This window comes from Pinus tabuliformis, chromosome 5_1 (genome assembly GCF_031772625.1).
Source record: "Pinus tabuliformis cultivar Carrire ecotype Pingquan chromosome 5_1, CPIR1, whole genome shotgun sequence".
Lineage (NCBI taxonomy): Eukaryota > Viridiplantae > Streptophyta > Pinopsida > Pinales > Pinaceae > Pinus > Pinus tabuliformis.
Genome location: NC_142305.1, coordinates 200236299 through 200262024, shown reverse-complemented (window position 1 = coordinate 200262024; position 25726 = coordinate 200236299).

Below are 25726 nucleotides of genomic sequence, written 5' to 3'. Positions count from 1 at the left end.
TAGTCCCGGAATTATTTCTTTTCTTAGCATGAGAAGAAAAGGCAGCAGGAGGACCTTTAGGCATGGGCATTTCTTGCTCTTCTACCCTTGTTTCTTCTTGAATGCATCTAGCCATTAATTCCTTGAAACTAGAAATTACATGATTGTTCAGAAGAGTAGTCATGAACACATACCATTTAGATGGTAATCCTCCAAGAGTCATGAGTGCCATTTCCCTATTAGTAATAGCTAGTCTACTGTAGATTTCCTTGGAGGTGCCCAGTTCAGAGATGTAGGCCACCAAGTGCTTGTCGATAAAGGCCCGGATGATCTTCTACTTTGACTTCTTCGGTTTTCCATTTGTTCCATGCAGCAGCGGATGCATTTGATGGAGGCTCAACAATATTGCATCTTACATGGTCCAAAACTCCTTGATCTTCTAGGGTTAGATCGATAGACATCTTCCATCCATGATAGTTAGCTTTCTCACGGAGCTTGTCTTCGGTGGGAAAGAGTGTTGAGGATCCCATAGTTCTTTTCGGATAGCCTTGCCAATCTTCTCTTCGGTGATTGCTCTTGCTCTTGCTCGGGCTTTGTCTTCACCTCAGCTCTGATTCCATGTTAAGTTATGGTATGTTCTATGCTTATAACAGTTTACTTATTTGTCTTATTATATTCCACAGATTAGTAATCACATATACATAAAGTAAAGTGCAGATAGAACATTAAACGATCGACAGAAAACAAGCCAAGACAAGAGACACAAGATGTGGCGGCTAGCCAGGGACAAACCCCACAATGTGTGGGGAAACTCTTTGATAAAATCTTTTATCTTTAATAATTCAGTAGAGAGAAATAGTACAATAAATCTGATTCATATCAGCAGTAGCAAACCATAGATCAATATCATCAACATTAGCGGCTTCATTATCAAACTACGACAGACGATATCTCGTAAACTGACTGTCAGATTGACTTCATTCCACCACCAAAAGTTTCAGTTTCCAGAGGAGGTTCAGATGAAACTATAGTGCAGTTCAGATGAGGAGATCTTCTAGGCCACGCAGGTCAATCTTTACTTCTGCAGTTGCAGCTTCAGTTTCAGCAGTTTTTGGCTTCAAACTAGGGCAGTCGATATCTTGCAAACCGTTTGTCGGATTGACTTCATTCCACCAACAAAAGTTGCAGCTTTCAGAGGAGGTTCATATGAACCTACAGCACAGTTCCAAAGAGGAGATATTCTAGGCCACGCAAGTCAATCTTTACTTTTGCAGTTGCAGCTTCAAATTCAGCAGTTTTCGACTTCAAACTAGGGCAGTCGATATCTTGCAAGCCGTTCATCGGATTGACTTCATTCCACCACCAAAAGTTGTGGCTTTCAGAGGAGGTTTAGATGAACCTATAGTGTAGTTCCAAACAAGAGATCTTCTATGCCACGCAAGTCAATATTTACTTCTTCAGTTGTAGCTTCAAATTCAACAGCTTCCGGCTTCACATGTGTGAGAGAGAGACCCATTTCCGCACAGTAGAGAAGAGAGTCATTTCTGCGCAGTAGAGAGAGAGAGAGATGTGATGAGATGAGCGAGTCGAAATGAGAAAATTACTCTTATATTTATACACAACGTTGGTGGGTGAATAGATGCGACTGTTGGGCTTCTGAGCCTACATGAGTTGTAGGTCGACTTGATAATAATTCCATAATCAAAATAAATTCATATCTCCATGAATACTTATTGGATTCGGATGATATTTATATCAATCCTACACCTCTTGACGAGAGGAATCTAATAAAAATATTATCATCCATGAATAATATGACCCACATGAAGTTTTTCCCTGGTTGCCAATTTTAACACGAATTTTCCCTTGTTTTTTCATAATTGGAACAATGTTAGATACCCAATCGGTAAGAGGTACAGGGAAAATGAAGCAACCAGGAAAAAGTTTTCAACCTCTGCTTTAATGGCAATGAATTTCTTAGGATGAATAGGTCGAAGCCGTTGTCGTACTAGTTTGGCATCAGGGTACATTTTAATCTCATGTAAAAAAAATGCTTGAGTCAATTCCTGGCATCTCCTCGTAAGACCATGCGAAAATATCTCTAAATTCACAAAACAGAGCATGGTAATTATCGAGTTCCAATGGAGAACAAGATTTTCTGACATGAATGTTTTCTAAAATGTTAGGCTTGGTCGAAATGTTTATAGAAATTGTTTCTTCTATGTTTTACAAATTACGCTCAGAATCTATAGTATCTACTCTAACAGATTTCGACAAGAAATCAATGATTGATGGGTGGTTTAGTTCATTTGAATAATCTTCGATGTCATTTGGAAGATGGGAACGATGATGATAATATTGTTGGAAATAATACTGAATCAGTATTATCAGATGCTCAGAAGTGAACCCGCGTGTACACGCTACTGTGTCTATTGAAACTCGCGTATATCCAGAGATCTTATAATTCAGTTAGCTTAATCTTCAGTAAATGCATCAGATCATTATTCATATTAACAGTAAACAGGTGCAGAATAACAGAACAGAACATCACACAAGAGCCACACACATGAACACAAGGATATAAGGTGGAAACCCAATGTGGGTGAAAACCACCTGCTGCAAGTAAGAAAATCTTTTTACAATATTTGTACTGGTGCAGTCTTATACCAGTACGGGAGGCTCTTGTACTAGCCGATCCATTTACTAGTACGCAGGCTGCTACCTGCTACAATGCTCCAAAGATCTCCTTTAGCTTTTGTACTAGCTTAGATACTAGTACGTAGGTGCTTGCCTACAATCTTCTCACCTCCAAGTACCACGTTTCATCAATTTTCAGACTGGATACACTGAAGCACAACACATAATCTGTAAGGTTTCATACTACTATCATTGAATCTCAAAACAATCATCAACCTCTGAATCACTGAAACCCTGTTAACAACAGATAGAACAATACATTCAGTATGTAGATCTAGAATAAGCATCATAAAGATAGTTCATTTCATTTGATCCCGAAGATCTAGTTCTCCATCAAGATGAGCTTAGCTCAGATCAAGCAATGCATCATCAACCCATAACCTGCATACTGATCTCATACTTCTTCAGATATTCAAGACATTTCAGATATAATGATTTCCTTCTCCTTATATAGCCTTAGGCCTTGTTCAATTAGAAATCCAATACCATCAACTTTAGGGATCGCGTCGAGACACAATGGTCCGAAACCATAGGCACAACTTCCAAGGACTAACCACCATGGACCAAAGGTACTTTTCCATATACACTTTTGCTGAAGCCAACCTGCGTGTACACGCGACTTGGGCTTAACGAACCTGCGTGTATGAACTTTCTCTTCTTCTTATAGTCTGATCATCAATTCCTTGTTGCTGACCTTCTGTACTATGATTTGTCATCAGTGTGGTTTGCCATCAAGGACAACACTTATCTCATAATGCCAACAAGACTTGATGGCAAAGCTAACTTGTCACACTTAGAACTATCATCTGATTCTGTCCTCCATCAGTCACATCTGATATCTCTTCTGAAGATTCACCCAGTTATACATAAGTGAGATATTCTTCTATGAGAGGGTTGCCATCAAGATGCATCATAATGCCAACAAATATTCCCACAGCTCCTCTCCTATCATCATTGATTGGATGGTTCCTTCATCCATAGAATGTATACATGAAAAAGGATCCGAAGAGGTACCATATTCTAATGACCTATCTACCCATACAAAAGTTGAGTGCGGATTTGGGTTTTCCGCACAAGCCTGAAAGATTGATTGCTATGATGATTCAATGGGGCTTAACGACAACACCTCCATATTACTATCAACTTCAACTTGGTTGGTAATCCTCCTTAAATCAGATGAGGTGGAGGAAATCATGTTGCAAGTCTCTACTCTTTCCACTTCTGCCAAATCAGATGGTGACGGGAGGGTAAAAGTACCCATTAGGGAAGGATCTTTAAAGAGACCTACTCCAACACTTTGAAGTGACAATGGGGGTCCATGTACCAATGGAATTCTTCCATAGCCTGTGAACTGTTGGCAAAGAAGGCTAGCTGATCAATGACTGTGATTCCACCCTTAAAAGGGAATGCAATAGTATGAAAGTACGTGCAAACCACAGCAGCCATAACATATACCCAAGGCCTTCCTAGTAAAATGTTGTAATCGAGGGGTCCGTCAACTACCTCAACTTCAATAGTAACCATTTTCCCCCCAAGTTCGATTTGCAGGTTACTCAAAATCCCACATGGAGTGTATGTTCTTCCATCAAAGATTTCAACGTGGTTGGTGATCGTGATAACGACCGTGAATCAAGTTTTTTCTAGCAGTTCATGGACATAATGCAAGTAGATGCCCCCTCGTCAATAATAGTTCAGTGAACATTCTTATTGAGAGCTTTTACATGGATTACGAAAGCTAATTGCACTAGTAACTGTGGTGAATATCCCGCATGATTAAAAACCACAAGATTTGAATCCGTAGGATCTATTCCACCTATTGCTGACAGTAAAGCCTATTTTTGGGGGGATAATTTTGCAACACCTCGAGTGTCGACATAGAGGAAGGCGATTGAGCAATATCTTCCACTATGTTATAATTTTGAGCTACTCGAGCCCGAGGGTTGAATGTCGATTTGTGCACAACTCTCTTTGGTGGTTTTATTGTCAATTTAGGTACAATGTATGGAACAACTTTAGATGAAGTCAAAGGCGAAGGATTAGGTTGTTCAGTGGCCTGATTATTTGACGATGATGGATTTCCATAATCTTTGTTTCTTGTTGACAACAAAACTTCATTTTGTGGCTTTGTGATGGATAACATGAGTACTTGGGATGTGGAAGCATGGTCTGTTGCAACCCAATGTGTCTCTGGGGTTGGAAATGGATCAGTCCACACTACCGATGTGTTTGAAGTCTTTAAAAGTTTAGATACCTCAGAGAAATGTGGACAATCTCTTGTATAATTCTCATCATTACATATTAGACATGGATAACGAGGTTTCCTTGCTAAAGTAGAGGAATCAGATGATTTCTCTGGAGGGGTATTTTCTTTTTTCTTTTTGTTTTTCCCCTTTTTCTTACCTACTGGTTGCTTTGGATTTTTGCCTTCGTCAGATGACACAACATTAATCTCGAAGGCAAGAGTATTTTCTAATGGATTGATAGTTTGATTGGAAACAACAAGAGTTTGACTAGATGGTCTTCTTGCTGATTGTGTGCTTGAAGAACTGATCACATTGTTGCTGGCATGAGAGTCCTTACTCGATTGTGGAGGAGGTGGAACAGTGAAAGCTAGTCGAGGTGCATTGGGAATTTTATCATAAAGCGTGTCAGATTGTGTGTAAAACAAATCCAAGTATTGGGCATGAGCAATAACTTGCTCTTCTATGACAACTCCACCTTTTGCCACATCCTCAGTGATTGATGGCAACAAGGATTTTATGAACCACTCAGCTAAAAGTTGATCGGGAACATATGTCGTAGCCATTCGATGATGACGCCGCCACTCATGAATATGATATGATATATAGGTAGTAGTAGTATATTTAAAGTTGGTTAGGAGTTCTGTTCCAATCTCGTATCTGATAGGTATATTGAAGTGGGTCAAAAAAGTAGTGGCTAAAGTGGTGAAATTATTGAAAGAAGCTCTTGGTATTTCAATGTACCATTTAGCAGCTCGACCAATAAGTGTTCTTTGAAAAAGACGAAGTATGAACGAATCATCATTTAAGGAGTTTGATGAACACCACAAATGAAAGGTCATAACATGATTTTATAGGTCTTCTCCAGGATTTCCATTAAACTTGGAATGTCAGATGGTAACTTATGTGGAATTACAGACAACCAAGGTACATATAAGATTGGATCATTAGTGATTCGATTTAAATCTGGTAATTATAAAGTTGCTACAAATGGCAACTATCGATTCAAGTCAGGTTGAGCATACCCAAGATATGATGGAATTGCATGAGCAATAGATCTTTGCATACCGACATAGGGCATCTACATTTGGTAACCTTGGTATGGTTGTTGAACAAAATCAATATAAGGTGGTTGTTGATAACCAGATTGAATGTGTGGTTGTCCATAACCTGCAAAGCCTTATTGACCAGGACCTTGGTAAGCTTGAGATTGACCAAAACCAGGTTGAGCCTATGAAACAAGTCCAAACTGGGGTTGGAATTGGGGTTGTTGAAATTGAGGCTACCACGGTTATTGAATCAACTGTTGTGGATTTAATGGTTGTTGCTATCCAGCAATGAAAGGTTGGCCAGGTTATGAATAAACTATACCAGTGTAACCCTGGGTCAGTCCAGATAAGGGTACACTAACCTGAGTTTATTGCTGAACTCCAGAAACAAGTGGTTGTTGTACAACAGCTTGAGGAACTTGAACTTCTTGACTTGAAACTTGTGATTGCAAGGTAGAAGGATCAATTTGAACACATTGAGATACAAAAATTTGAACTTGTGACTGTGGTACAGTAGTAATAACAGGTGTAGTGGGAATAGCTGACATGGTTTGCATTGGTTGTGTTGGATATACAAGCCTTGGTTGAACTAGAATTGTTGGTTTCCATTGACAAACTCTAATTCCAGATTGACCTGAATACTGAGGGATATTACCATATGGTAGTCCCCTAGAATAAGGAGGATACGGTGAATAAGCATATTTCTCTCCATATGGTGGAAATCTAGTATTTAATGGATACATAGGTCTTTGTTGACCAGATTTCTCAGCTTGATACTGATATGCTGGGTCAAATTGTTGAGTTCCCATTAGAGAGGAACCAGGTAAAAATTCTGGTTGCGGACATGGGTGATAACCATGGTGTAGAAGCAACCCCTAAGTGGGTTCCAAACAATGATTGGTAACCAATTGAGATGGACGATTCACCATACAGGTGCGACTCAGGTGTGGTAGAAAACATCAAAGAAGTTACAACAAAAGATTATGCTGCAGCTGCATCAGATGATAAAGTTTGAGATGTTGACGGTTGTTCAACCATAGTTAACTGACCCAAAATTTGTCCTAAAGATTCGACGGGTACTTGAAAATAAGCAGGATCAAATGAAGGAAAGAAATCATGAGTATTAGGGTAAAGATAAAGCCCAGTTCCAAAGAGAAACAGGGTTCCAGGTGTGGAATCTTCTTCCAATTCCTCCTCTATGGCAATTAAACCTGGTGGAAGAACTTCATCGTCAGGTCTGTAAAAGATTTCTGGTGTTGGTGAAGTTGAAGTTTCAATAGTTATTGATGTCTGAGGGGTAACTAGTTGTTCGTCTTCCTATAAAGTAACAACTTCTGAATGTTTAAATTTGAAGTCCAGATGTTTGGGTAAATGACCAACAGTTTTAGAAAGAGGTTCCTAAACAACTTTAGGTTTAGATGTAACTTCTGTTTGAACTAGAATAGATTTTGGATTGACTTCTGGTTGAATTGATTCAAGTTAAGAAGTACTTTCTTGTTGAATAATTTCAAGTTGAGGATCAACTTGTTGTTGAACAACGTTGTTTACTCTTTCACTAGGATTAGTGCTAATGTCTTTAGGTAATTGTGAAACTTCCTCTTCAGGAATGGACGTACCGGAAATAGTTGGAGTATCTGGAGTCTCTGTACTTACCGAAATAGATGATTCAGGTAACTCAGATGAAGAACCAGGAGTTCTTGATGTACTAGACTCAGTTAAGCGAGATTGCTTTGCGCGAATTGGTGTTGCTTCGGGAGGCAAAGGCGGTTTGCTCGTTGTTCTCTGTGAATGATGGGGTATGGGCTGATGTTCCTCCACAATTGTTGACTAATTTTATTATCAAAAAAAGAAATAAACAAAAAGGGGTATAGTAGGCAAAAGGTTTACCAAGCAACTGTGAACTGCAGAATACCTCCTGACGAACCAAGAAGTACGGGCAGGCAATCTTCCCGAATGTTGTGTTTGGTGTATCACAGTTTACAAGGCAGCCGACTCATTTACTTAAGGATGGATAGCAACCTAGATTTTTCCTCCCATATATACCCGAAGGTACGTGGAGGCCCAGTCCATATAAGTGTTGTCTAATGCAAAACCGCACAGTGAGAGAATTCCCATATACTTTACGTACTATAACACTGCCCTATATACCCGAACATACGGGGACAAGCTACGATATACTCATGTCCGTGGAATGAGATATCACACTTGGGATGTATTACAGACAAGTTAGTGATATCTGCTTTGTTTTATGACGTCGGAACACGTCTCTAGCCTAGAACCACTAAATGTTCTCGTTAATGACAATGCTCCATTAGGTAAATTTATGTTTATTTTAAGTTGATCTTGGTTAGGAATTTTCATTTCAAGTTCACCATGTGATGTATTCTGAAATTCCTAGGCATGCAACTATCATGATAAGCATTCTTTCCATTCAATTTAACAGTGAAAATCTTAGCTACTTAGGGATAGAGCAATTAGATTTCTTTTGATCAAAGAGCAAAGAGCACAATCTAAATGCAAATTCCCTACACTATTCCTATCAGCACACACAAACATTTTCAATGCAACATGCATGTATTTATTTTAGATTTCCCTTAATGTGAATGAACAAAAAGGAAAACTAATGCACGATCGATCAATAAACTTTTTTCATAAAAATGACGATTTTGTGACAATTTCTTTTAAAGGAAAGGAATACTTTACGACACTTTCGTTTTCAAATAAATGGGGAATTACGACACTTTAAATGAAAAGACTAATCATATGCATACATAAATCAATCGATCTTTCGCGAATGAAGACTTGATAACAATTCAATTTTCGAAGGAAAAGACGATTTAACGACACTTTCTTTCGCTAAAGATCAATTGACCAAAAAACTAACTTTCAACTATAGATTGAAAATGACAAAGCAAATACATAAGAAACATTTTATCAATCCTAGTCTAAGTAGGGCCAGGTAAGGAGATGGAAAAATTATTTTCAGAGACAAGACATCATTAACATTAAGAAAATCATTCAAATAGGAGAAAATTGGCAAAAAACTTCAGCTCCTAGATGGGAATCTGGCCCTCAAGGGATCAGCGCAGGCAGTAGTGAGAGACATTGCACTTCAACGCACTGGCCCTATGCGAGAAGTGCATTTCAGTGCATTGTGTCCTTCATTGGGCTGCGCTGGTGACAGTAAACCATTTTGAAGGCAATTTTGACACAGTTTTGGCTCAATTTTTAATGAAGAAGACTAAAATTCAATCAACGACCACAAGTACAGTATGCAGAAATGTCTTAAGCGGCTGATAAGCTACTAATATGGATGATCACTCCCCAGTGGAGTCTCCAATTTGTTTTGGGAACTTTTAGTGTCTATGGATAAATGCTTAAACCCATAGACTAGTAGCTAAGTCTAGAACAACAGTGCAAAGCATTCTCTACTTTTTCTATGACCAATAGATTAAATAAGAGGTAAAGAAGCCTACCTGAAGCTTTCTCTTACTCCTTCTCTCCCTTGACCAGTTTTGTCACTCCTTTCTGTACTTAATCCACTTGAAAAGTACCTGCACACAGACAGAAGACAAAAACCGATCAAAGAATATGATAATGATCTATTGATTAAACATAGTATGGAATCAATTACATAGTACACATATGAAAGCACCAATGAATAACATAGGCATATGGAAAAAGATTTGAACACTTTATTAGTAAAAGGAAGAGTTACAACCCAATTTTCTTGATTCAACATCACTCCTCTTGTTCAATCCCATCCTCTCCTCATAACAAGCAAGACATTTTGACATCATTACAATACTTGAAATCAACTCAAGTCTCATACTAACAACATCTCCCTATAATTCAATGATGTCTAGCCCCTGATCACTTAGATGAGTGGTCATTTTATAGGTGAATGAAGGAAGTTATGCCATAAATGGTGATAATAAATTCCCTCCCAAAATTAGGAGTTAGTTCCATGGAGGAAGGGATAAGGGGATTGATGTTCCTTAACTCCCTACCTCATCCAAATTCGAGCTAAAAGGAGTAGATAAACTTGGGAAACTTCTAGATGCATCCAATGGATAAGAATATTCCCAAACCCCGATGCAATTTTGCTCAAATTCGCCCAGCGCAGGACAAAGAGGGCTCAAGTGCGCTGCATAGCACCCTAACAGTGTACTAGATTGCAGTGCAGTGCACCCTAATGAAGGCCTTTCTATGTTGATCTTCTTAGAGGCAGTTTTTGGATTATTTCAATCATGGAACTTCTTGGGAAGTTAGGCATTCTGATGGTTGACTTCTTTAGGGCATGTAACAACTGAATTAGGGTTTGACGGGCCCTAATAGTACTGATCTGTAGGTTGGGGTTGATGTGCCCAAATGGATCTGTAACACTGCTGACCTGATTGAGATATGTTTTCCAGGTAGCCAATATTACACTAAAATTCTAGAAAAATACTATCAGCAGATTAAAAAGGAGTTACCTAAATAAGATGGTAAAGACCATAGAGGCGCTATTGTTTGGGTTAATAAAATAGAAGCCATTTTCAAATCAAACCCTCCATTAGGTGAATGTGAGAAAATCATAATGACATTCAACAATTTGGAGGTAGAAGAATATGATTATATCTTATGGTGGTCTAGAAAATGTGATGCTCGTTCTTTCCACTAGAAAAATTTCAAGGATAACTTGCTGAAAAAGTTCTATTATGAAGAAGAAGGTGATGTCTATAACAAGTTTGTTCATCTCAAACAAAAGGGATTTGTAAGTGAATATATCCACGAACGGGAAGTAATGGCTATGTGAAAAAGAGGATTTACTGATGAAAAACTACTTAAAATTTATAGATGTGGACTTAAAGACTATATTCGTGCAGAAATGAAATTGTAGAAACCACAATTTATTGTAGAAGCTAGACATGCGGTAAGGCTAATTGAACAAACACATAATTTCAGCGTGCCATTATTATAGGAAGATGAAAACCAACAACAATACTCAAGTAAAAAAGAGACAAACAAATGTAGATATTGTGGAGACAAAAGGACGTTAGGACACAGATGCCTTAACAAGAAATTATATACTTATGAAGTTGAGAAAGATTCGGATACTTCAAGTAATGAGTTAGAAAAAAGGATAAAGAAGAAAAATAATTATCACAATTGTGGAGAAAATTGGACTCCATGACATAAATGTGAAGATATGTCCTTAGGTTACTATAATATAGTAGATGGAAGACAAGTTGAAGTACAAAGACTTGATGAAGAAACCATTATAATGCACAATTCATATTCAAATTTTGAAGAACCATCACAAGAAACATCATTAACTGCAATTTCATGTGTCAAAAAAAATCATGATGAAGAAAGAAATTCTTCAAAATATCAAGAACAATAAGCGACTACAAAATATGTCCCACCACATCTCGAAAGAAGAAAAACCAGTCTCTAAGAAGAAAGAACATTAAGCTTACTACACCAACAACAAACATGATAAGAATATTACACCCTAAAACCCTAAAGCTTAAAGAGATCATAAGAGGCGGAAATGTCAATATACTTGTAGATTCTAGTAGTACTCACAATTGTATAAACATTGATCTTGCTAGACAACTTGATCTTTATGTATGCCCAGTCAAGGACCTAAGAATGATTGTCGGTATTGGGAAAAATTCGAAGAGATAGGAGAATGTCTTAAGGTTTCAATCTAGATACAATAATTAGAGCAACAGATATATTTATTTACCATACCACTTGAAGAAATGGATATATTGCTAGGTGAAGAATCGTTAATACAATTAGGAAGCTATACTACAAACCTTGAAGAATAATTCATGGAGTTTAGTTTGGAAGGACGACACTATAAATTATATGGTGTAACACTCCCAACTTCAAGGAAGGTACAAATTCATATGAGAACTTCACCAATTCATAGGAAACAAACAAAGTAAAAGAAAATGGATGTCATTCCACAACAACATGTTCAACTAGAGAATCCCTTCTTGTTATGCTTTGAGGCAATTTTATGAATAAAAAATTCATAAAAATACTAATTAAATTAAAATATTAAAATAATAGTAAATTAATTAATTAATTAGTTAATGAACTTCGTTAATTATGAAGGGAAAAATGTCAAACAATGTGATCATTTCACCTTCTTGGCCAGTCAATCCCTATGTAGGCACACCGCCACGAAGGCTTGTTATCACCATTATTATTTTCAATAATAATACAAAAATACTTATATTTACACAGCCTACACACACAAAAATTCTTGCAACTGCATTTTTGTCTCTAACACTAATGATGAAGAAAATTTCCATACCACCTAAGACTCTTTCTTGTTGAGAATTAATCTCTATATTCTTGATGCTCAATGTGTGATAACATAAAAACATGTAAAAAATACCATGATTGTAACAACCTTAGTGAAAATTCCATGTAAAAATATATAAATACCATGGATGATGGGACACATATTCCAATTTGAATGTTTGTCAGGACATCCTAGTGGGGGTGTTTATTTGGTTTTTTATGGCTAAGGAAATTGACAAAGGTAGTGACTAAGGCTTTGGAAAGGAAAAATACATTTTTGGCACATTTATTTATGAAAATAAATGAAATTAGGAGGAAAGTAAGGTGAAAGGTCACAGGTTTCATGTGAGGAGGAAAATGAAGAAAATAGAGGCCTCATTCATAAAAAGGCTTATGAGGATCAATTGGCAAGCTTCTTATTTTTCATTGTTAGGCTCTTAGTCATTGTAAGCTCTTGGCACAAGTTTCTTTCTATGGCTATGCATGGGATCAAGAAAGGAAAAGAAGGCAAGAGGAAGAAAAGATCAAGAAGGGAAAGGTCAGATCAAGCAACTATAGCATGATTCGTTGCGGGCATTGACTTGCATGTGTATTTTCCTTGCTATATCTGGAATGCATGGTATTTCATGTGGTTCTTTTCTATCATGGCATGGGATTTCCTAGGTGTGACAGTGTTTTCAGCATAGCCTTTCCATTTACAGATAGCTATGGTGTGATGAGGTTCTCATGTTTGGTTGAGCTGGATTGCCGGATGGATTCAAAGCTGAGTGGGGTGGATCTCTGAATGATAGAGCACATGGCTTAGTGGCCCCTGAATCAAAATATGGATCATGGTAAAGCCACTAGCATAGTGAACCTAATACAGACTGTGGGTTGTAGTAAAGTCAGGATTGTATTGCCTCAGTGGGCTTAGAAATCCTTGTCGGTGAATGATAGGATATACGGTAAAGCCAAGAGGTGGTTTTATCTACATTGGGCCTAGTAATCCTGGGTTTGGGATATGTGGTAAAGCATGGAGAGTAGGTGTCGAATTAGGGCCTAGTGATCTGATTTTGGATTGTGGTAAAGCCTGAGAGACTAGGAGACAAAAAAATTCCTCATGGTGTAGTTGGAGAAATCCAGTGGCATTCATGCTTGTTTGGCCTAGTGATCGGGTGGAGATCATGGTAAAGCCTATTATGATGTGTTCATTGTGTTGGCCTAGTGATCCGGGATGGATTACGGTAAATCTTGGTTTCTATTGATGAGGGTGAGGTGGTTTAGCCTCGGTATGCCCTGGTTGAGTTCTTTTGGTTTGAGTCCCACATTCATGCTTGGAATATGGCACGAGGGTGAATGGCTAAAGAGAGATTTGGCTCAACCATTCTATGGTTGGGTGGAACATGGTAGTCCCATCTCCGGTTGGTTTATTGCATTCATTAATGAGAAATTCATTCCCTTGATTTCTATGTGCAAATGTACTAATGTATATATGGATTTTGATGGCTGATATGTTTATTGTATTTCTGTTCCTATTATGTTGGTTATATGCACATTTTATGACAACAACTATGTATGGCTCTCAACATTTTTTTACTTGTATATGAATGGATAATGTGTCTATGACCTAAGAGAGGATAATGCAACAAATGGCATGAGGGACAATGGTTCATAGCGATTCTCAGATAAGTATGAGATCCCTACACTTATTTATGTTGTTTATACCTATAGGTTACATGTCGATGATATATTTGACTAAATGACTATCATGACTAGTAGGGGGTTGGTTAAGTTCTTGTTGAGTTTATTTCTTTTGCATCATTGTTTCCTAATACTCTTATTGATTTCAAGCTTTCATTCCATTATGGGCAGTGGCTTGGGCTCTGGGCCTGAAAAAGTGGCTTAAATCCTGGGGTCGTTGGAGCAAAACGGGCAATTTTGGTCCACATTCGCTAGCACACAGACCTTTGAGAGTGACTTTAGGTCTCTGGTCGCTCTCTTTCCCCATATCATGACAACAAATATGGCCTAAGAGGTCTAGAACAACACTGGGACCTAGGGACATGTTGTCTAAGTGGCTGACTTGTCTCATGAGGGTTCTATTGATGATGTTGGATGACTGAGTGTGATGTTTCATCAATTCCACTTCCTTAAGGTCACAAAAGAGGTCGAATATGATAATAGTAGCCTCTCGTCTCATGTTTACCCTGGTTGGCATAGTTACTTGGGTGGATGTGGGAGGAGGGTGTTACAATGATCCTGGAAACAATTTACTAGTAGACTTAATAAGGAAATACAATCACAAAAATATGAATTTTGTTTTATCTAGCTAAGGATCTCAACGTTTGCTAAAGTTTAATTTTGATTATCCCTCATTTAGTTCTCATGATGAATCCATCCATGTCCTTTTCATCAATTTATGTAAAATTAAGTTGGGAGGATTTTGGCTCATAGTCTAATCACTATTTTTATATTTCAAGTTCCATCATAGAGAAAATTCTAAAATACTTACCTAGGACGTGATCCATATTCAACAAAAATAGTTTGCAAGGAAACTAGACTACTCGATTAATTTGTTGTCATTTATCAAGAAATGGATAATTCAGTTCAAAAGGTATCCAAGGAAGACAATCAATGGGAGGGATTCATTAAATGTGAAAACATAATTCGAATAGGAAAGGATATTCTTCTAATGGTATCGTTACAAAGACAATTCAAGTTTCTCATATTTGATTTTGTCACATACTTTTTAGATTGATTAGAACATTGAAACAAAAACTTGGAATATTGTTGGTTGATATGCATTATTTTATTAGTCTATATTGCATTTTGACACATTTCATAATATTTTGTATGTAAAGTAAAGGCACTTTAAAATGAAATGTTGAGGATGGAAGGAAAAATAATAATTTAAAAGAGCAAAGGATATGAGATTCTTCCAAAATATTTTTTTTTAAAGGTATAATTTATAAGGATATATGCAGTTCTCCAATTCCACATCTAAATATGATGTAGAATGCCATTTATTATGAATTGTTTTATGTAAAATATGCGGATATATAAGGTTGATCATACACATATAGTTGGATTGTCTGGATTCCCTACTTTGAGAAAAGTTCCCCCATACATGTGGCCAAAGTTTCATGGCCTCCTAAGAACTTGAAGGCATGAATCTTGAAAAATTGATTTTTAGGAAAGGTATAGAGTCTTTTTTTCATGAGAAAAAACTTACTATGTTTCATTAAGAAAACAAAAGTAGTTACTTTTTCAACATTCTAATGATCCCTATTTTCGATGTGTAACAATAATCACCAAGGGAGAGAAAAAATAAGTATTGCAAGAGAAGGGGCATCACTGATGCTGCCTTGCTGGAAAAGTTCTGAAAACATTTGCAGACTTCACTATTCAAAGTCTTATATGAAGTTACTAATTTCCTATAGAAACTCAAAAACTAGCTACATATTCAAGCATAGATATGTAAATAAAAAAAAGAAAATGAACCATGAAATTCCTTGAACCAAAAGCTGACCGGTTGTTTGATATGGCCGATGATTCTACATGGACAAACCTCCTAGAGCTACAAAATAACCGACGATGAATGAATTGTAACAGATTTCACGTGACGAAGCAGATCAACCAATTTTAGAAAGGTGATCTAACACCAAATTCTACTCTCTATATTTGTGGGAGAAGTTGATGTGCTTAAAAGACTCTAACATGGCTATGATATATTACTTCCAGTGATGTAGTGAAGACTGACCAAATGCAGAATGACCTTGAGTCCACTCAATTACTGATTTGGAGTGACCTACAAACACAAGCTCCTCGATGGCTAACCAACTAGCACACTGCAACACACCCTGTTGTTGGGAAAAGTATCCAATTCGGAATGCCCCTATCCCACTCTAAGAGGTGATAGTGCGTTAGCAACAAACAAGGAAACTTATTCGAGTATTCTTCTTTATGGAATGTAAATGAGGAAGCAGGATCTAACTAACCTGTGTCTTTTGCAAGTTTGTTGATCCAATCGCTCCTCTCTTCAGTAGCTCCCAGCTCCCAGCTCTCTCACAGGCCCAGCTTCACCGAATTCCTGCAAGATCACAAGAGAGAGAAACTACAAGAAGATATAGATATACATTCATAAAAAGCTCAAGATCAGATTAAGCTAAACATGTAAGCATAACAAAACATCATTGATACATAGCATGTAGGAGAAACTCAAATAGTTTATTGATAGAGTAATAAAGTCCAAGAGGAGATACAACCAAGTGAGGCCCGATCCAGCATCTACCTCCCAGCAATGGAATCCCTTCCTCTCCTCCAACAAAGCATAAATCACCCAATGTACTAATCTCAATCTCCAACCAACAGCAATTCTCTGCAAAGTACAAAATTCCAGCCTCCTGAACCTCTGGGTGAGAGATCCATATATAGATGTAAGCAAAGAGGATGAGTCAGCTTATGTTTTGACTTGTGGCTTCTCTCTGTCAGTTCTTGCTTCCACTTGGAGGTTGAGAACCTCTTACTCATCACTAGTCGAATTCATTGAGGCAAGTTTCATTGGAGAAGATTCTAGAAGCTTCCAGGGTCTTTCCACCTCGTTGAATGAGCTTGCCATTTGTCATTTCCCGCTCAGCGCACCCTGGTAGTGCTTCTACCTGCGTTGCAGTGCACCTAGCCAGTGCAGACTTTGCATTTCAATGCAGGCAGCTAGTGGAGCCTCTGAATTGATCTTGAATTGACTGTTTCTGAGTGGTTTTTGGTGGAGAACTTCTGGGAGAAGTTGTCATTGGTTGACCTTGTTCCTTTAGGAGCTGTAACAACATCTTTAGGGACTTTGGATCCCTTGAATTATGGACATTTCATGCTTATAGCTGTAAGGCACAAAAATGTCTATAACAGTTGCCCCCTAAAGTATGAGGCCGTTTATCGGGTGAAATGCTTTATTAGGAGGATCCGAAGTTCTTCCAATGCTGGGAGGAGACCTGTAATAAGATACAATACGATACATTATTTTTCATACTGCTTTTCATGATCTAGCTGAGGCGGGCATTCCCATGCTCAGCTTTATAAATTCATTTTTCTGTACATAGAACAGACAATCGTCTGATGGTAGACTGATGATTTTGATGAAATCATCATCCTTTTGGTAGGACGATTATCTGTTGCAATGCTGTACATGTCAATGTCTTTATTTTTCCTGAATATATATCGCAGCCCGGATGGATGAAACCAGATCCGGGGTCTTCAATCTCGTCCGATCTTCACTCTAAGTACAAGTCGATCCATGTGAGAAATGTTCTGAAGTCGAACATGGAAAGACATCGCTTGATTACCGGTCAATGATGTAAATCGTTAACAAGCGCGAGAGGAATCACCGATAATGAAAATGACCCTCAAGGTACTGCAGTACAATTCACGTGGTGTGAATAAAGGACTTGGCGTTGAACACCACGCAAAATCTTTCGGTCGAAGGTCATTGATGTATACCTGTCGCCGGAAGTGAGAAACTTGCCATTGAGGCATGCAAGCTTCAAACTACTGAAGGGGTTGTTCCTAGATCAACTTCTTGGATAATGAGCTGATGTCGACAAGAAGCGATCCGTCAAAGGAGGGCCTTGATGTATCCAACATCAGTGACACGGAACGGAGCAAATGATTTTGATGGAGGTGAAAACGATCTGATGATATATGGTTCAGGGTGGCGGTCATGAAAGGATGAAGGATAATGTATGGTAGTGGATGGGACACGGTTGACTTCTCTGGATGACTTCTCTTGAACATATCGGCGACACTTGTGTGATGGATTGGTAGCATTTACCCCAAAGGTGGATGGTATGGCGAGACCATGGCGATGTGACCGGTGAATGGAACAACCCAACCCGACTCAGGCACGGAGTGGAAGTGTCATGTTCAAGAGCGACTTGCTACCGATAAAGTTCTCTGAGTTTCTTCCCAATTTTTCCCCAGTCATTGCTGACCAGTACCTCTTTATTTTTGTCAAGATTAAGGAGGATAACATATGCTTGTTCTATAATTTTCCCTTCGGGCAAACCCATCGCTATGTTTTAATGAGCCTAACGATAGTGAAACTCGTTCTCGTCTAAAGACAAGTTTGTCGCTATTTAATGTTTTTAATGAGTCTAACGACAAAGATAACTCGGTCCTTTTCATTTTTAGAGAGTCTGAAAAGGTATGTAAAGTCAACTCCGGAAGTCCTTTTTTGTCATCTAATCCCTTAAGTCCGAAAAAGTATAAAACAATACAGAAGGGATGAGTTTTCGATAGTTTTAACGAGCCGAACAAAACAAGCGCTCGATCTTTTTGTGCAATAATCCCTCAGGTCCAAAAAGATTAAAATCTAGAAGAGGGATAGCACTTCCGGTCGCTTTAACAAGCTGGAAGGCCAAAACTCGGCAATCTTTTCATATTTTACGAGTCAAATGAAAAGAGCTTAAAGAAGACTCATCTTTTGAGGAACGAGTGATAAAATGGGTTAGCAGCTGATTCCAGGCAAGGGTTGGAATTTTCCAATCACGGCAGTGTCACAAGGATGGCTAGTGAAATCACTCTTTGCAACTGTTCCTCAAAATGGGTAAACAATCAATATGGAGGTGAATGATCGGCCAATGGAAAAGTGGAGGTGACGGTGCAAACACGACCAAGGCTTTAATGGCTGATAATGTTACATTCACGGCGGTTATTTACCGGAGGATAGTTCATTTTTTAACGAGCTTAAACGCGGAAAAACACTGCTCGATCTTATGTTTATTTTTTAACGAGCATGAACTATGTGCTAAAACTGCTCGATTATCCAGTCATATGATAAGAATGTCTCATGTAAGATTCCATTTTTTATGGAGCTTGTGCCTTACAAAGCTATGCCCCGCATCCTTCCTTTATGCAAGTTAGGAAACGACTAATCCAAAAAACAAGTAAATAATCGCTCTTTGCTTACACTCCAAAAGGTTTGCATGCCCCCAGGTATAAAGTACGATTTCAGGGTTACCCCTACTTCACTTCCGCCAAAACATTTGTTTTACCGAGAGAGGCCTACCTCTTTCAGGTTACCCAAAGATTGTTCTGTTAATGTTTCAAACAAAACACTTCTTCGGCGATGTCTACTGTGATAAACAAAGGTGAGTGACAACGAGCGCCAAACACATAACTTTAACAAAAGAATCTTATTCTAGAACAACCCCTGTCTCAATCACGGACGGGGTACGGACTAGTCATATTCTCCCGCGGAAACCTACCTTATACCCAAAGTTTTCCTGCCGAAGCAGACCAGGATGCATGCCCCCTGGGTTCCAGTCATATCCCTCCGAATTACTCGCGCTCATCGGGAGGACGGACCATGGGTTGAGACATTTCTTGCGTGAAGAGACCATTTAGGGAAGGTATATGACTATTTGCGATGCGTGATCCGGGAAATGAAAGCTGGTCCACGAGCTTGACCACTCTTCCTTCGTGCGGAAAACACATTACTCTAAAGAGTGAGGAGACGATGGCTCCCATGCAATATATATAGTCTCGTCCAAGGAGTAGGTTATAATCCAAGGGTCCTTGAATGACCATCACGTTCATTTGAATGGTCTTCCCTCTCAATGTTATGGGCACATTGGGGAGGATCCCTAAAGGTCGACTGGTTCCTTTATCAAAGCCTGTCAGATTTCTCATTTCAGGCAAAAGCGCTGGCGAACCAAGCGCTTTCCAAGCAATAGAGGAAAGGATACTCACAGATGCCCCCTCATCAATGATGGTGCCAGCCATGACCATTCTGTATATTTGGACGATAATTCTGAATGGTATGCTTGCTGGCAAACGGGGTCTGCCTAATTGGTTCCAGTCGAAGGAGACAACTAGGTTGCTTGGTGGTGGGACCGAGTAAACGGCCGGGTATCGCTCTGACGAACTTCCTTCCTGCGATAAAGGAATGGGGGGTGTGCCCCCGTGTTCGTCGGAGTCTGTGTTGATGAAGAGAATTTGGATGGTGTCATCCTTATCCTCTTCAGTGATTGTATCATTCGAAGATAGATCCTCTGAAGGCAAGACCGGGTCAACTGCCGCCTCGACCTTTTGACTTCCGTCGGGTATGGATTCAGCTGGTTCATCTTCAATGACCGGCGGTTCAGCTGACCACTTGAGCGGGCCAGCTGGATTTTCAACTAACGAAGGACTCGGCAAGAGTTTTTTATATCCAGGAGGAAGTCGTAACGGTGAAACCGGACGATCATCCAAAACTCTTTTCGCTTCATCTAAGAAGGGACAACGGTGGATGGCGTGGTTACCTTCGCACAGTTTACAGGGAGATCTAGCTCTCCCTTTTTGTCCAAGGACTTCACTTTCGCTAGTTGATAGTATGCATTCAACATGGCTATCAGAGGTTGATGCCACCAGATTGTGCAAACGGGGAGACCAGTCCCTTAGTATCCGAGGGATGCAGGGACAATCTCTGTAGAAGTGGTCTCCCTTGCATATGACACATGGCGATTTAGGCCTAGTCAGTGCTGTGTGTGGATTTTTGTCAGACGACACTTGTTTGCCCCCAGTCGCTTTTGGCTCCTTCTTCTTCTTCTCTTTCTTCTTCTTTTCCTTCTTCTCCTTAGGAACTTTGTTTTTTGTTTTACCAGTTCCGTCAAGCGAAGAGGAAGGAGGAGAAGAAGAATTAGAGGAAGTAGAAGGCTGGTGGGCAACTCTGGTCTGGTCTAACTCTTGATTCGACTGTTTAGGAATAGTGGTGTTCTAAACGACATTGGTTGAGAAGAGCCAGACCGGCAAGCCAATTGTCAGTCCTGGAAGCGACAATGTGACCATATGGGGTGCACCAACATCTCCCCAAGAGGAGAAGGGACTAGGATTTCCACCAAGGGGAATTCCTTGGTTGGTGGGTTCCATTTTCTCAACCTAAAGATCAACGCAGGAAAAAGGGGTGATTGTTCCGTTTAAAATAAATTTTAACAACGCTTTAGACACAACTTGCTTTTTCAGTTTTAAAGAGTCGAGAAAAAGCTAAAGATGACTCTAGTCTCCTTCGATGTTTTAACGAGCCCGAAGTGACAAATGCTCGGATGGAATTTTTCTGTTATAGAGTCTGAGAAAGGCCAAAAGGAACTGCTCTGGAGTTCTAGGTAGAGGGTGTGCCAAACTTTTCGCAAAACCGCAGAATACTTTTTAAGGTATGGGCGGTCAATCTTCCTGAATGCTGTGTTCAGTGCATTGCGATCAGTAGGGCGGCCGACACAGCTTCCTAAGGATAAAGTTTTTATGCCTATAGGGGTCTCCCAATATATACTCGACGGTACGTGGGAGCACAATCCATACTGGCGCTATCGTCCCTCAGGAGGAATCACCCACCATCAGTGAGATCGACAGTCACCAGGCTTTACAACGCCGGAACACGTCTCTAGCCTAGACCTCTATGTTGTGCGTTAAGTTACAAAGCGTTGTTAAGTTCATTCAATTTATTTTAGGTTGATCTTTCTTAGAAGTTTGCCTTTTTTGATCACCACGAGATGTATGATACAATTCCTAAATGCAGTCTAAAGATGATAAGCAAGCTTTTATATCTTTTCAACAATGAAAATCCTAGCTACAAGCGGAAAAGGAAGACACAAACTTTTCTCAAAGAGCATAGAGCACACTGTAATGCACTTTTCCCTAAATCAAAGCATGCAAACTATCAAAATGCAAATGCACATATGCATTTATTTATTTTCGCTTTCTTAATATTGATGCCTAAAAAGAAAGTTGTTGTACAAATTTGAATTCGATTTCAAGTGAAAACATAAACAAGTTCCTTTTTCAAAATCAAAAAGACGATTATGACACTTTATGATTTACTTGTTTCGACACTAGAAATGCATAAATTCAAACCAAATGACAAAAGTAAAAGCTCAATCAACTGTGAACAGCAAACAAACTCACTCCTAAGATCAAAACGACACTTACGACAGGTCTAGATCTAAGGGCGATAGTATGACTAGTTTACTTTTGTAATGGGAAACTGCAAATGATGTAACAAATACAAAAAGAACAAATACAGTTTCTTTATACAACTGAGGCGGAATTGAGGCAAAGAAAAGGGGTTTCAGATAGGTACACTGACTGATAACAGGCTACAAAAAACAGAGATGAAACCGAGCAAAAGGAATCAGGGAACCACAGCTGCACAAGGCAAAGACTGATCAGCGCACTCCCAACACAGAGGTTTTGACATTCAGCACAGGTAGCCTTCATGGGACCTGTGTTGAAATGCAGAACCTCTTCACAGAGTCTGCGCTGAAGCAGAAACGAGAGTTGTTTCTGGGTTCTGGGTTACGGTTTGCAGTTAAATCTACAGTTTTTGGCCGGATCAAAGCTATCAATTAGGTACAATTAGGAGGATGATTTATAGGAGGACTAAGATCTATCACAAAGGGCTGTTAGAGCACTTGTGGATCAATTTGTTCAGATCATAAAAACAGGCCCAGTGAGTGGACTAGAGTGGCAGATCTCTACTTTGCATTTGAAAATGGCAAATGCATTTCGATTCGGCACTCCTGAGTTTATGAGAAGAACAAGAATAGAAACACAAATAAACCAACAAGATACGATCCCCAGCGGAGTCGCCAATTTGTTGTTGGGAAAAGTATCCAATTCGGAATGCCCCTATCCCACTCTAAGAGGTGATAGTGCCTTAGCAACAAACAAGGAAACTTATTCGAGTATTCTTCTTTATGGAATGTAAATGAGGAAGCAGGATCTAACTAACCTGTGTCTTTCGCAAGTTTGTTGATCCAATCACTCCTCTCTTCAGTAGCTCCCAGCTCCCAGCTCTCTCACCGGCCCAGCTTCACCGAATTCCTGCAAGATCACAAGAGAGAGAAACTACAAGAAGATACAGATATACATTCATAAAAAGCTCAAGATCAGATTAAGCTAAACATGTAAGCATAACAAAACATCATTGATACACAGCATGTAGGAGAAACTCAAATAGTTTATTGATAGAGTAATAAAGTCCAAGAGAAGATACAACCAAGTGAGGCCCGATCCAGCATCTACCTCCCAGCAATGGAATCCCTTCCTCTCCTCCAACAAAGCATAAATCACCCAATGTACTAATCTCAATCTCAAACCAACAACAATTCTCTACAAAGTACAAAATTCCAGCCTCCTGAACCTCTGGGTGAGAGATCCATATATAGATGTAAGCAGAGAGGATGAGTCAGCTTATGTTTTGACTTGTGGCTTCTCTCTATCAGTTCTTGCTTCCACTTGGAGGTTGAGAACCTCTTACTCATCACTAGTCGAATTCATTGAGGCAAGTGTCATTGGAGAAGATTCTGGAAGCTTCCAGGGTCTTTCCACCTCGTTGAATGAGCTTGCCATTTGTCATTTCCCGCTCAACGCACCCTGGTAGTGCTTCTACCTGCGTTGCAGTGCACCTAGCCAGTGCAGAATTTGCATTTCAACGCAGGCAGCTAGTGGAGCCTCTGAATTGATCTTGAATTGACTGTTTCTGAGTGGTTTTTGGTGGAGAACTTCTGGGAGAAGTTGTCATTGGTTGACCTTGTTCCTTTAGGAGTTGTAACAACATCTTTAGGGACTTTGGATCCCTTGAATTATGGACATTTCATGCTTATAGTTGTAAGGCACAAAAATGTCTATAACACACCCCAAAGAGCTAATATTTCTGCCATGCTATTAGAACCATCTCCCCCAAACCACCTGAACTAGAAGGATTGGACATAATTCAATACAATATATGCCACATGTCCACATTTTCCTTCTAATGACACTCTATCAAAGTATTCCACTGGCAAAGATATCCCGATTTCCCTGAAGAGACATGTTCTTCTATGTGGCTTTGACCTCCAAGGTCCAATCTTCTAGAAGTATGCCACAATATTCAGACTAATGGACCTCACTTTAGAGACAAATTGATCAAAGATGATAACATTCTTGCTCCTCCATATTCCCCAACAAATATAGAAAGGGAGCACCTTGAACTCTTCTTGTCCATCAATATACTATGAGAGACACATGTTGATATAGGATTTTTCCACATCTGTGTGTATTTTGATAAACCTCTTTCCAGGTTGATTAAAAAATTGGAGAAGTGAGGAAAAGATGAACAACTTCTTTTTTCACCCTTCTGCACATGGAGCATCTACGAGGCCCCTCAAAATCCATTTTAGTGAGTTTCTCCCATGTGAGGATCCGATTGTGTATCACCAACCACATGAAATGCTTCAATTTCAAGGGAACCTCCCATCGCTACAATTTTCCTAGCCATAAAACAATGAGAGGAGACCTATGCCCCTGTGTAATATATGCATATGTTTCTTTGACTAAAATCTACCATTCTAATTCCCACACTCTCCAAGCTAAAATACCCTCCTTCTCTGAGCACACAATGCCTGCATGACAGAGTCGATATCTATACCCCTCCCATTCAGCCTCAAAAGCCACCGAAAGCTCAAGATCTTTAGTGTGTGACCAACTTTGAGGATAAATCATGGAATTATGTCAACAACTGAGATGGTTCAGAAAATGGAAACCTGATATATTAAGAAAATGTATATTGGGCACTGACAGCATATGGGTTCACTCCATACCTTTGATGGCATTACACCCTATGGAAATATTATCTCCCTTGCCAACCTCCCACCACAAATTACCACAAAGCCAATGCTTAGCCTTCATCAAGCTTCTCCAGAAGTGTGAAGCCTCTCTCTTTTCTGGAGCTCCTTCGATAACCCACACCTCGAGATTTAGGTTGTTAAGATATTTTTCCTTTACAACCTATTTCCATAAGCCATCACCTTTGAATGTTCTCCAAATATTTTTAACAAGAAAATCTAGGTTAAATAATTTTGTGTCTCTGATGCCCCAACCCCCATCCATCTCGCTCCTCAAAATTACTTCAAGATGCACCAAGTGAAATTTTTTAGACTTGTTAACTCATTCCAAAAGAAAATTGGCAATAATAGCATATATCCTTTTAATAACTACTATTGGTAATCTGAATAGGTGTCTCCAGTAGACAAAAATTCCCTATAAAACAACTTTAATCATAACTAGCTGCCCACCCAGAGTGAGCCACTTATTTTACCACGGGGTCAACTTCTTCTCAAACTTTTTGATAAGCCATTCCCAATTCCGGCTTTCATATTTATTTAGCCTCAAAATAAAACCCAAATACTAGAAACCTCCAACCATCGAGCTCACTTTCACCTCAAATAGATTGACAACCTCCAACAAAACCTCCACATCCAACCTATCAGTGGTCAGTTTAGGTTTCTCTTTGTTCATGATAAGCCCCAATGCTACCCAGAAATTAGAAAATACTTGGAAAAAATCCCTTCGCTCAACTATCTTAGCTTCGCCCATCAAGATCATGTCATATATGAACACTGAGGTGTGTAATTCTGGAATGTCTAGAAACCCTGCAACCAACAATCGATCCTCATGCACTAGCAATGCTAATCCCTC